This window comes from Colletes latitarsis, unplaced genomic scaffold (genome assembly GCF_051014445.1).
Source record: "Colletes latitarsis isolate SP2378_abdomen unplaced genomic scaffold, iyColLati1 scaffold0023, whole genome shotgun sequence".
NCBI classification, from domain to species: Eukaryota; Metazoa; Arthropoda; class Insecta; order Hymenoptera; family Colletidae; genus Colletes; species Colletes latitarsis.
The window spans coordinates 6,261,509-6,272,195 of NW_027488373.1; positions in this window are offsets into that span (position 1 = coordinate 6,261,509).

Consider the following 10,687-nt stretch of genomic DNA (forward strand, 5'->3'; position numbering starts at 1 on the left):
TGGTACCACATTACTATGTGATCCAAACCCAGAAGATAACCCAGGATCTGTTCAAGGAGTATGTGAAGTGTGTGAAAGTATGAGTCTGATGAGGTCAAATCCCAGACCTATCCCAGACCTAACTTGCGTTATCCTCTAAAATTTTGATCGGAACCAGGTTTACTCGACTGCTTCAGTGTGGTACCACATTACTACGTGATCCAAACCAGAAAAAACCCTGGATCCGTTCAACAAGTATGTGAAGAATGCGAAAGTATGAGTCTGATCAGTGAAAATCTCAGGCCTTAGCTAGACCTAACTTGCGTTGTCCTCTAAAATAGTGATGGAAACCAGGTTTCATTGACTGTTTCAGTGTGGTACTACATTACTACGTGATGCAATCCAGAAAAAGCCCAGGATCTAGCCATCAAGTATGAGAAATATGCGAAAGTATGAGCCTGATGAGGGCAAATCCTAGACCTAACCCAGACCTAACATGCGTTATCCTCTAAAATATTTATCAAGACCAGGTTTAATTTATTGTTTCAGTGTGGTCCCACATTACTACGGGTTCCAAACCAGAAAATACCCAGTATCTGTTCAACATGTATGAGAAATATGCGAAAGAATGAGCCTGATGAGAGCAAATCCCAGACCTAACCTAGACCTAACATGAATTATTCTCTAAAATATTGATCGAAACCAGGTTTAATTGACTGTTTCAGTGTGGTCTCACATTACTACGTGATCCAAACCAGAAAAAACCCAGGTTCCGTTCAACAAGTATGTGAAGAATGCGAAAGTATGAGTCTGATGAGTGAAAATCCCAGGCCTAACCTAGACCTAACATGCGTTATCCTCTAAAATATTGATCGAAACCTGGTTTAATCGACTGTTTCAGTGTGGTACCACATTACTATGTGATCCAAACCCAGAAAATAACCCAGGATCTGTTCAAGGAGTATGTGAAGTGTGCGAAAGTATGAGTCAGATGAGGTCAAATCCCAGACCTATCCCAGACCTAACTTGCGTTATCCTCTAAAATTTTGAACGAAACCAGGTTTAATCGACTGTTTCAGTGTGGTACCATATTACTACGTGATCCAAACCAGAAAAAACCCAGGATCCGTTCAACAAGTATGTGAAGTGTGCGAAAGTATGAGTCAGATGAGTGAAAATCTCAGGCCTTAGCTAGACCTAACTTGCGTTGTCCTCTAAAATAGTGATGGAAACCAGGTTTCATTGACTGTTTCAGTGTGGTACTACATTACTACGTGATGCAATCCAGAAAAAGCCCAGGATCTAGCCATCAAGTATGAGAAATATGCGAAAGAATGAGCCTGATGAGAGCAAGTCCCAGACCTAACCTAGACCTAACATGCGTTATCCTCTAAAATATTGAGCGAAACCAGCTTTAATGGACTGTTTCAGTGTGGTACCACACTACTTCGTGATCCGAACAAGACAAAACCCAGGATCTGTTCAACAAGTATGCGAAAAACGCGAAACTGTGAGCCTGATGAGGGCAAATCTTAGACCTAACCCAGACCTAAGATGCGTTATCCTCTAAAATATTTATCCAGACAAGGTTTCATTGAATGTTTCAGTCTGGTACCACTTTACTACGTGATCCAATCCAGAAATAGCCCAGGATCTAGCCATGAAGTATGAGAAATATACGAAAGTAAGAGCCTGATGAGGGCAAATCCTAGACCTATCCTAGACCTAACTTGCGTTATCCTCTAAAATATTGATCGAAACAAGGTTTAATTGACTGTTTCAGCGTGGTACCACATTACTACGTGATACAATCCAGAAACAGCCCAGGATCTAGCCATGAAGTATGAGAAATATGCGATAGTATGAGCCTGATGAGGGGAAATCCTAGACCTAACCCAGACCTAACATGCGTTATCCTCTAAAATATTTATCAAGACCAGGTTTAATTGATTGTTTCAGTGTGGTCCCACATTACTACGTGATCCAAACCAGAAAAAACCCAGGATCCGTTCAACAAGTATGTGAAGATTGCGAAAGTATGAGCCTGATGAGAGCAAATCCCAGACCTAACCTAGACCTAACATGAATTATTCTCTAAAATATTGATCGAAACCAGGTTTTATTGACTGTTTCAGTGTGGTCCCACATTACTACGTGATCCAAACCAGAAAAAACCCAGGCTCCGTTCAACAAGTATGTGAAGAATGCGAAAGTATGAGTCTGATGAGTGAAAATCCCAGGCCTAACCTAGACCTAACATGCGTTATCCTCTAAAATATTGATCGAAACCTGGTTTAATCGACTGTTTCAGTGTGGTACCACATTACCATGTGATCCAACCCAGAAAATAACCCAGGATCTGTTCAAGGAGTATGTGAAGTGTGTGAAAGTATGAGTCTGATGAGGTCAAATCCCAGACCTATCCCAGACCTAACTTGCGATATCCTCTAAAATTTTGATCGAAACCAGGTTTACTCGACTGTTTCAGTGTGGTACCACATTACTACGTGATCCAAACCGGAAAAAACCCAGGATCCGTTCAACAAGTATCTGAAGAATGCGAAAGTATGAGTCTGATCAGTGAAAATCTCAGGCCTTAGCTAGACCTAACTTGCGTTGTCCTCTAAAATAGTGATGGAAACCAGGTTTCATTGACTGTTTCAGTGTGGTACTACATTACTACGTGATGCAATCCAGAAAAAGCCCAGGATCTAGCCATCAAGTATGAGAAATATGCGAAAGTATGAGCCTGATGAGGGCAAATCCTAGACCTAACCCAGACCTAACATGCGTTATCCTCTAAAATATTTATCAAGACCAGGTTTAATTTATTGTTTCAGTCTGGTCCCACATTACTACGGGTTCCAAACCAGAAAAAACCCAGTATCTGTTCAACATGTATGAGAAATATGCGAAAGAAAGAGCCTGATGAGAGCAAATCCCAGACCTAACCTAGACCTAACATGAATTATTCTCTAAAATATTGATCGAAACCAGGTTTAATTGACTGTTTCAGTGTGGTCCCACATTACTACGTGATCCAAACCAGAAAAAACCCAGGTTCCGTTCAACAAGTATGTGATGAATGCGAAAGTATGAGTCTGATGAGTTAAAATCCCAGGCCTAACCTAGACCTAACATGCGTTATCCTCTAAAATATTGATCGAAACCTGGTTTAATCGACTGTTTCAGTGTGGTACCACATTACTATGTGATCCAAACCCAGAAGATAACCCAGGATCTGTTCAAGGAGTATGTGAAGTGTGTGAAAGTATGAGTCTGATGAGGTCAAATCCCAGACCTATCCCAGACCTAACTTGCGTTATCCTCTAAAATTTTGATCGGAACCAGGTTTACTCGACTGCTTCAGTGTGGTACCACATTACTACGTGATCCAAACCAGAAAAAACCCTGGATCCGTTCAACAAGTATGTGAAGAATGCGAAAGTATGAGTCTGATCAGTGAAAATCTCAGGCCTTAGCTAGACCTAACTTGCGTTGTCCTCTAAAATAGTGATGGAAACCAGGTTTCATTGACTGTTTCAGTGTGGTACTACATTACTACGTGATGCAATCCAGAAAAAGCCCAGGATCTAGCCATCAAGTATGAGAAATATGCGAAAGTATGAGCCTGATGAGGGCAAATCCTAGACCTAACCCAGACCTAACATGCGTTATCCTCTAAAATATTTATCAAGACCAGGTTTAATTTATTGTTTCAGTGTGGTCCCACATTACTACGGGTTCCAAACCAGAAAATACCCAGTATCTGTTCAACATGTATGAGAAATATGCGAAAGAATGAGCCTGATGAGAGCAAATCCCAGACCTAACCTAGACCTAACATGAATTATTCTCTAAAATATTGATCGAAACCAGGTTTAATTGACTGTTTCAGTGTGGTCTCACATTACTACGTGATCCAAACCAGAAAAAACCCAGGTTCCGTTCAACAAGTATGTGAAGAATGCGAAAGTATGAGTCTGATGAGTGAAAATCCCAGGCCTAACCTAGACCTAACATGCGTTATCCTCTAAAATATTGATCGAAACCTGGTTTAATCGACTGTTTCAGTGTGGTACCACATTACTATGTGATCCAAACCCAGAAAATAACCCAGGATCTGTTCAAGGAGTATGTGAAGTGTGCGAAAGTATGAGTCAGATGAGGTCAAATCCCAGACCTATCCCAGACCTAACTTGCGTTATCCTCTAAAATTTTGAACGAAACCAGGTTTAATCGACTGTTTCAGTGTGGTACCATATTACTACGTGATCCAAACCAGAAAAAACCCAGGATCCGTTCAACAAGTATGTGAAGTGTGCGAAAGTATGAGTCAGATGAGGTCAAATCCCAGACCTATCCCAGACCTAACTTGCGTTATCCTCTAAAATTTTGAACGAAACCAGGTTTAATTGATTGTTTCAGTGTGGTCCCACATTACTACGTGATCCAAACCAGAAAAAACCCAGGATCCGTTCAACAAGTATGTGAAGAATGCGAAAGTATGAGTCTGATGAGTGATAATCCCGGACCTAACCTAGACCTAACATGCGTTATCCTCTAAAATATTGATCCAAACCAGGTTTGATGGACTGTTTCAGTGTGGTGCCACACTACTACGTGATACAAACCAGAAACAGCCCAGGATCTAGCCATGAAGTATGAGAAATATGCGAAAGTATGAGTCTGATCAGTGAAAATCTCAGGCCTTAGCTAGACCTAACTTGCGTTGTCCTCTAAAATAGTGATGGAAACCAGGTTTCATTGACTGTTTCAGTGTGGTACTACATTACTACGTGATGCAATCCAGAAAAAGCTCAGGATCTAGCCATCAAGTATGAGAAATATGCGAAAGTATGAGCCTGATGAGGGCAAATCCTAGACCTAACCCAGACCTAACATGCGTTATCCTCTAAAATATTGATCGAAACCGGGTTTAATCGACTGCTTCAGTGTGGTACTACATTACTACGTGATGCAATCCAGAAAAAGCCCAGGATCTAGCCATCAAGTATGAGAAATATGCGAAAGTATGAGTCTGATCAGTGAAAATCTCAGGCCTTAGCTAGACCTAACTTGCGTTGTCCTCTAAAATAGTGATGGAAACCAGGTTTCATTGACTGCTTCAGTGTGGTACTACATTACTACGTGATGCAATCCAGAAAAAGCTCAGGATCTAGCCATCAAGTATGAGAAATATGCGAAAGTATGAGCCTGATGAGGGCAAATCCTAGACCTAACCCAGACCTAACATGCGTTATCCTCTAAAATATTTATCAAGACCAGGTTTAATTTATTGTTTCAGTGTGGTCCCACATTACTACGTGATGCAATCCAGAAAAAGCCCAGGATCTAGCCATCAAGTATGAGAAATATGCGAAAGTATGAGTCTGATCAGTGAAAATCTCAGGCCTTAGCTAGACCTAACTTGCGTTGTCCTCTAAAATAGTGATGGAAACCAGGTTTCATTGACTGTTTCAGTGTGGTGCCACACTACTACGTGATACAAACCAGAAACAGCCCAGGATCTAGCCATGAAGTATGAGAAATATGCGAAAGTATGAGCCTGATGAGGGCAAATCCTAGACCTAACCCAGACCTAACATGCGTTATCCTCTAAAATATTGATCGCAAGCAGGTTTGATGGACTGTTTCAGTGTGGTACCACACTACTACGTGATCCAAACCAGAAAAAACCCAGGATCTGTTCAACAAGTATGTGATAAACGCGAAAGTATGAGTCTGATGAGGTCAAATCCCAGACCTATCCCAGACTTATGTTGCGTATCCTCTAAAATACTGATCGAAACCAGGTTTAATCGACTGTTTTAGTGTGGTACCACATTAATACGTGATCCAAACCAGAAAAAACCCAGGATCAGTTCAACAAGTATGTGAAGAATGCGAAAGTATGAGTCTGATGTGTGAAAATCCCAGGCCTAACCTAGACCTAACATGCGTTATCCTCAAAAATATTGATCGAATCCTGGTTTAATCGACTGTTTCAGTGTGGTACCACATTACTATGCGATCCAAACCAGAAAATAACCCAGGATCTGTCAAACGAGTATGTGAAGTGTGCGAAAGTATGAGCCTGATGAAAGCAAATCCCAGACATAACCTAGACCTAACATGAATTATTCTCTAAAATATTGATCGAAACCAGGTTTAATTGACTGTTTCAGTGTGGTACCACATTACTACGTGATCCAAACCAGAAAAAGCCCAGGATCAGTTCAACAAGTATGTGGAAATCGCGAAAGTATGAGTCTGATGAGGGCGAATCCCAGACCTATGCCAGACCTAACTTGCGTTATCCTCTAAAATATTGATCGAAACCAGGTTTAATTGACTGTTTCAGCGTGGTACCACATTACTACGTGATACAATCCAGAAACAGCCCAGGATCTGTTCAACGAGTATGTGAAGTGTGCGAAAGTATGAGCCTGATGAGAGCTAATCCCAGACCTAACCTAGACCTAACATGAATTATTCTCTAAAATATTGATCGAAACCAGGTTTAATTGACTGTTTCAGTGTGGTCCCACATTACTACGTGATCCAAACCAGAAGAAACCCAGGATCCGTTCAACAAGTATGTGAAGAATGCGAAAGTATGAGCCTGATGAGTGAAAATCCCAGACCAATCCCAGACTTAACTTGCGCTATCCTCTAAAATATTTATCAAGACCAGGTTTAATTGATTGTTTCAGCGTGGACCCACATTACTATGTGATCCAATCCAGAAAAAACCCAGGATCCGTTCAACAAGTATGTGATGAATGCGAAAGTATGAGTCTGATGAGTGAAAATCCCAGACCTAACCTAGACCTAACATGCGTTATCCTCTAAAATATTGATCCAAACCAGGTTTAATGGACTGTTTCAGTGTGGTACCACACCACTACGTGATCCAAACCTGAAAAAACCCAGGATCTGTTCAACAAGTATGTGAAAAACGCGAAAGTATGAGTCTGATGTGGTCAAATCCCAGACCTATCCCAGACTTATGTTGCGTTATCCTCTAAAATACTGATCGAAACCAGGTTTAATCGACTGTTTCAGTGTGGTACCACGTTACTACGTGATCCAAACCAGAAAAAACCCAGGATCCGTTCAACAAGTATGTGAAGAATGCGAAAGTATGAGTCTGATGAGTGAAAATCCCCGACCTCACCTAGACCTAACATGCGTTATCCTCTAAAATATTGATCCAAACCAGGTTTAATGGACTGTTTCAGTGTGGTACCACACTACTACGTGATCCAAACCAGAAAAAACCCAGGATCTAGCCATCAAGTATGAGAAATATGCGAAAGAATGAGCCTGATGAGAGCAAATCCCAGGCCTATCCTAGACCTGACATGAATTATTCTCTAATATTTTGTCGAAACCAGGTTTAGTTGACTGTTTCAGAGTGGTCCCACATTACTACGTGATCCAAACCAGAAAAAACCCAGGATCCGTTCAACAAGTATGTGAAGAATGCGAAAGTATGACCCTGATGAGAACAAATCCCAGGCCTAACCTAGACCTAACATGCGTTGTCCTCTAAAATATTGATGGAAACCAGGTTTAATTGACTGTTTCAGTGTTGTACTTCATTACTACGTGATGCAATCCAGGGAAAGCCCAGGATCCAGCCATGAAGTATGAGAAATATGCGAAAGTATGAGCCTGATGAGGGCAACTCCTAGACCTAACCCAGACCTAGCATGCGTTATCCTCTAAAATATTGATCGAAACCAGGTTTAATCGACTGTTTCAGTGTGGTACCACTCTACTACGTGATCCAAACCAGAAAAAACCCAGGATCTGTTCAACAAGTATGTGAAAAACGCGAAAGTATGAGCCTGATGAGGGCAAATCCCAGACCTATCCCAGACCTAACTTGCGTTATCCTCTAAAATATTTATCAAGACCAGGATTAATTGATTGTTTCAGTGTGGTACCACATTACTACGTGATCCAATCCAGAAATAGCCCAGGATCCGTTCAACAAGTATGTGAAGAATGCGAAAGTATGAGTCTGATGTGTTAAAATCCCAGGCCTAACCTAGACCTAACATGCGTTATCCTCAAAAATATTGATCGAATCCTGGTTTAATCGACTGTTTCAGTGTGGTACCACATTACTATGCGATCCAAACCAGAAAATAACCCAGGATCTGTCAAACGAGTATGTGAAGTGTGCGAAAGTATGAGCCTGATGAAAGCAAATCCCAGACCTAACCTAGACCTAACATGAATTATTCTCTGAAATATTGATCGAAACCAGGTTTAATTGACTGTTTCAGTGTGGTACCACATTACTACGTGATCCAAACCAGAAAAAGCCCAGGATCAGTTCAACAAGTATGTGAAAATCGTTAAAGTATGAGTCTGATGAGGGCGAATCCCAGACCTATGCCAGACCTAACTTGCGTTATCCTCTAAAATATTGATCGAAACCAGGTTTAATTGACTGTTTCAGCGTGGTACCACATTACTACGTGATACAATCCAGAAACAGCCCAGGATCTGTTCAACGAGTATGTGAAGTGTGCGAAAGTATGAGTCTGATGAGGGCAAATCCCAGACCTATCCCAGACCTAACATGCGTTATCCTCTAAAATATTGATCCAAACCAGGTTTAATGGACTGTTTCAGTGTGGTACCACACTACTACGTGATCCAAACCAGAAAAAACCCAGGATCCGTTCAACAAGTATGTGAAGTGTGCGAAAGTATGAGCCTGATGAGAGCTAATCCCAGACCTAACCTAGACCTAACATGAATTATTCTCTAAAATATTGATCGAAACCAGGTTTAATTGACTGTTTCAGTGTGGTCCCACATTACTACGTGATCCAAACCAGAAGAAACCCAGGATCCGTTCAACAAGTATGTGAAGAATGCGAAAGTATGAGTCTGATGAGTGAAAATCCCAGACCTCACCTAGACCTAACATGCGTTATCCTCAAAAATATTGATCGAATCCTGGTTTAATCGACTGTTTCAGTGTGGTACCACATTACTATGCGATCCAAACCAGAAAATAACCCAGGATCTGTCAAACGAGTATGTGAAGTGTGCGAAAGTATGAGCCTGATGAAAGCAAATCCCAGACCTAACCTAGACCTAACATGAATTATTCTCTGAAATATTGATCGAAACCAGGTTTAATTGACTGTTTCAGTGTGGTACCACATTACTACGTGATCCAAACCAGAAAAAGCCCAGGATCAGTTCAACAAGTATGTGAAAATCGTTAAAGTATGAGTCTGATGAGGGCGAATCCCAGACCTATGCCAGACCTAACATGCGTTATCCTCTAAAATATTGATCGAAACCAGGTTTAATTGACTGTTTCAGTGTGGTCCCACATTACTACGTGATCCAAACCAGAAGAAACCCAGGATCCGTTCAACAAGTATGTGAAGAATGCGAAAGTATGAGCCTGATGAGTGAAAATCCCAGACCAATCCCAGACTTAACTTGCGTTATCCTCTAAAATATTGATCGAAACTAGGTTTCATCGACTGTTTTAGTGTGGTACCACATTACTACGTGATCCAAACCAGAAAAAACCCAGGATCTGTTCAACGAGTATGTGAAGTGTGCGAAAGTATGAGTCTGATGAGGGCAAATCCCAGACCTATCCCAGACCTAACATGCGTTATCCTCTAAAATATTTATCAAGACCAGGTTTAATTGATTGTTTCAGCGTGGACCCACATTACTACGTGATCCAATCCAGAAAAAACCCAGGATCCGTTCAACAAGTATGTGATGAATGCGAAAGTATGAGTCTGATGAGTGAAAATCCCAGACCTAACCTAGACCTAACATGCGTTATCCTCTAAAATATTGATCCAAACCAGGTTTAATGGACTGTTTCAGTGTGGTACTACACCACTACGTGATCCAAACCTGAAAAAACCCAGGATCTGTTCAACAAGTATGTGAAGAATGCGAAAGTATGAGTCTGATGTGTTAAAATCCCAGGCCTAACCTAGACCTAACATGCGTTATCCTCAAAAATATTGATCGAATCCTGGTTTAATCGACTGTTTCAGTGTGGTACCACATTACTATGCGATCCAAACCAGAAAATAACCCAGGATCTGTCAAACGAGTATGTGAAGTGTGCGAAAGTATGAGCCTGATGAAAGCAAATCCCAGACCTAACCTAGACCTAACATGAATTATTCTCTAAAATATTGATCGAAACCAGGTTTAATTGACTGTTTCAGTGTGGTACCACACTACTACGTGATCCAAACCAGAAAAAACCCAGGATCCGTTCAACAAGTATGTGAAGTGTGCGAAAGTATGAGCCTGATGAGAGCTAATCCCAGACCTAACCTAGACCTAACATGAATTATTCTCTAAAATATTGATCGAAACCAGGTTTAATTGACTGTTTCAGTGTGGTCCCACATTACTACGTGATCCAAACCAGAAGAAACCCAGGATCCGTTCAACAAGTATGTGAAGAATGCGAAAGTATGAGTCTGATGAGTGAAAATCCCCGACCTCACCTAGACCTAACATGCGTTATCCTCTAAAATATTGATCCAAACCAGGTTTAATGGACTGTTTCAGTGTGGTACCACACTACTACGTGATCCAAACCAGAAAAAACCCAGGATCTAGCCATCAAGTATGAGAAATATGCGAAAGAATGAGCCTGACGAGAGCAAATCCCAGACCTAACCTTGAC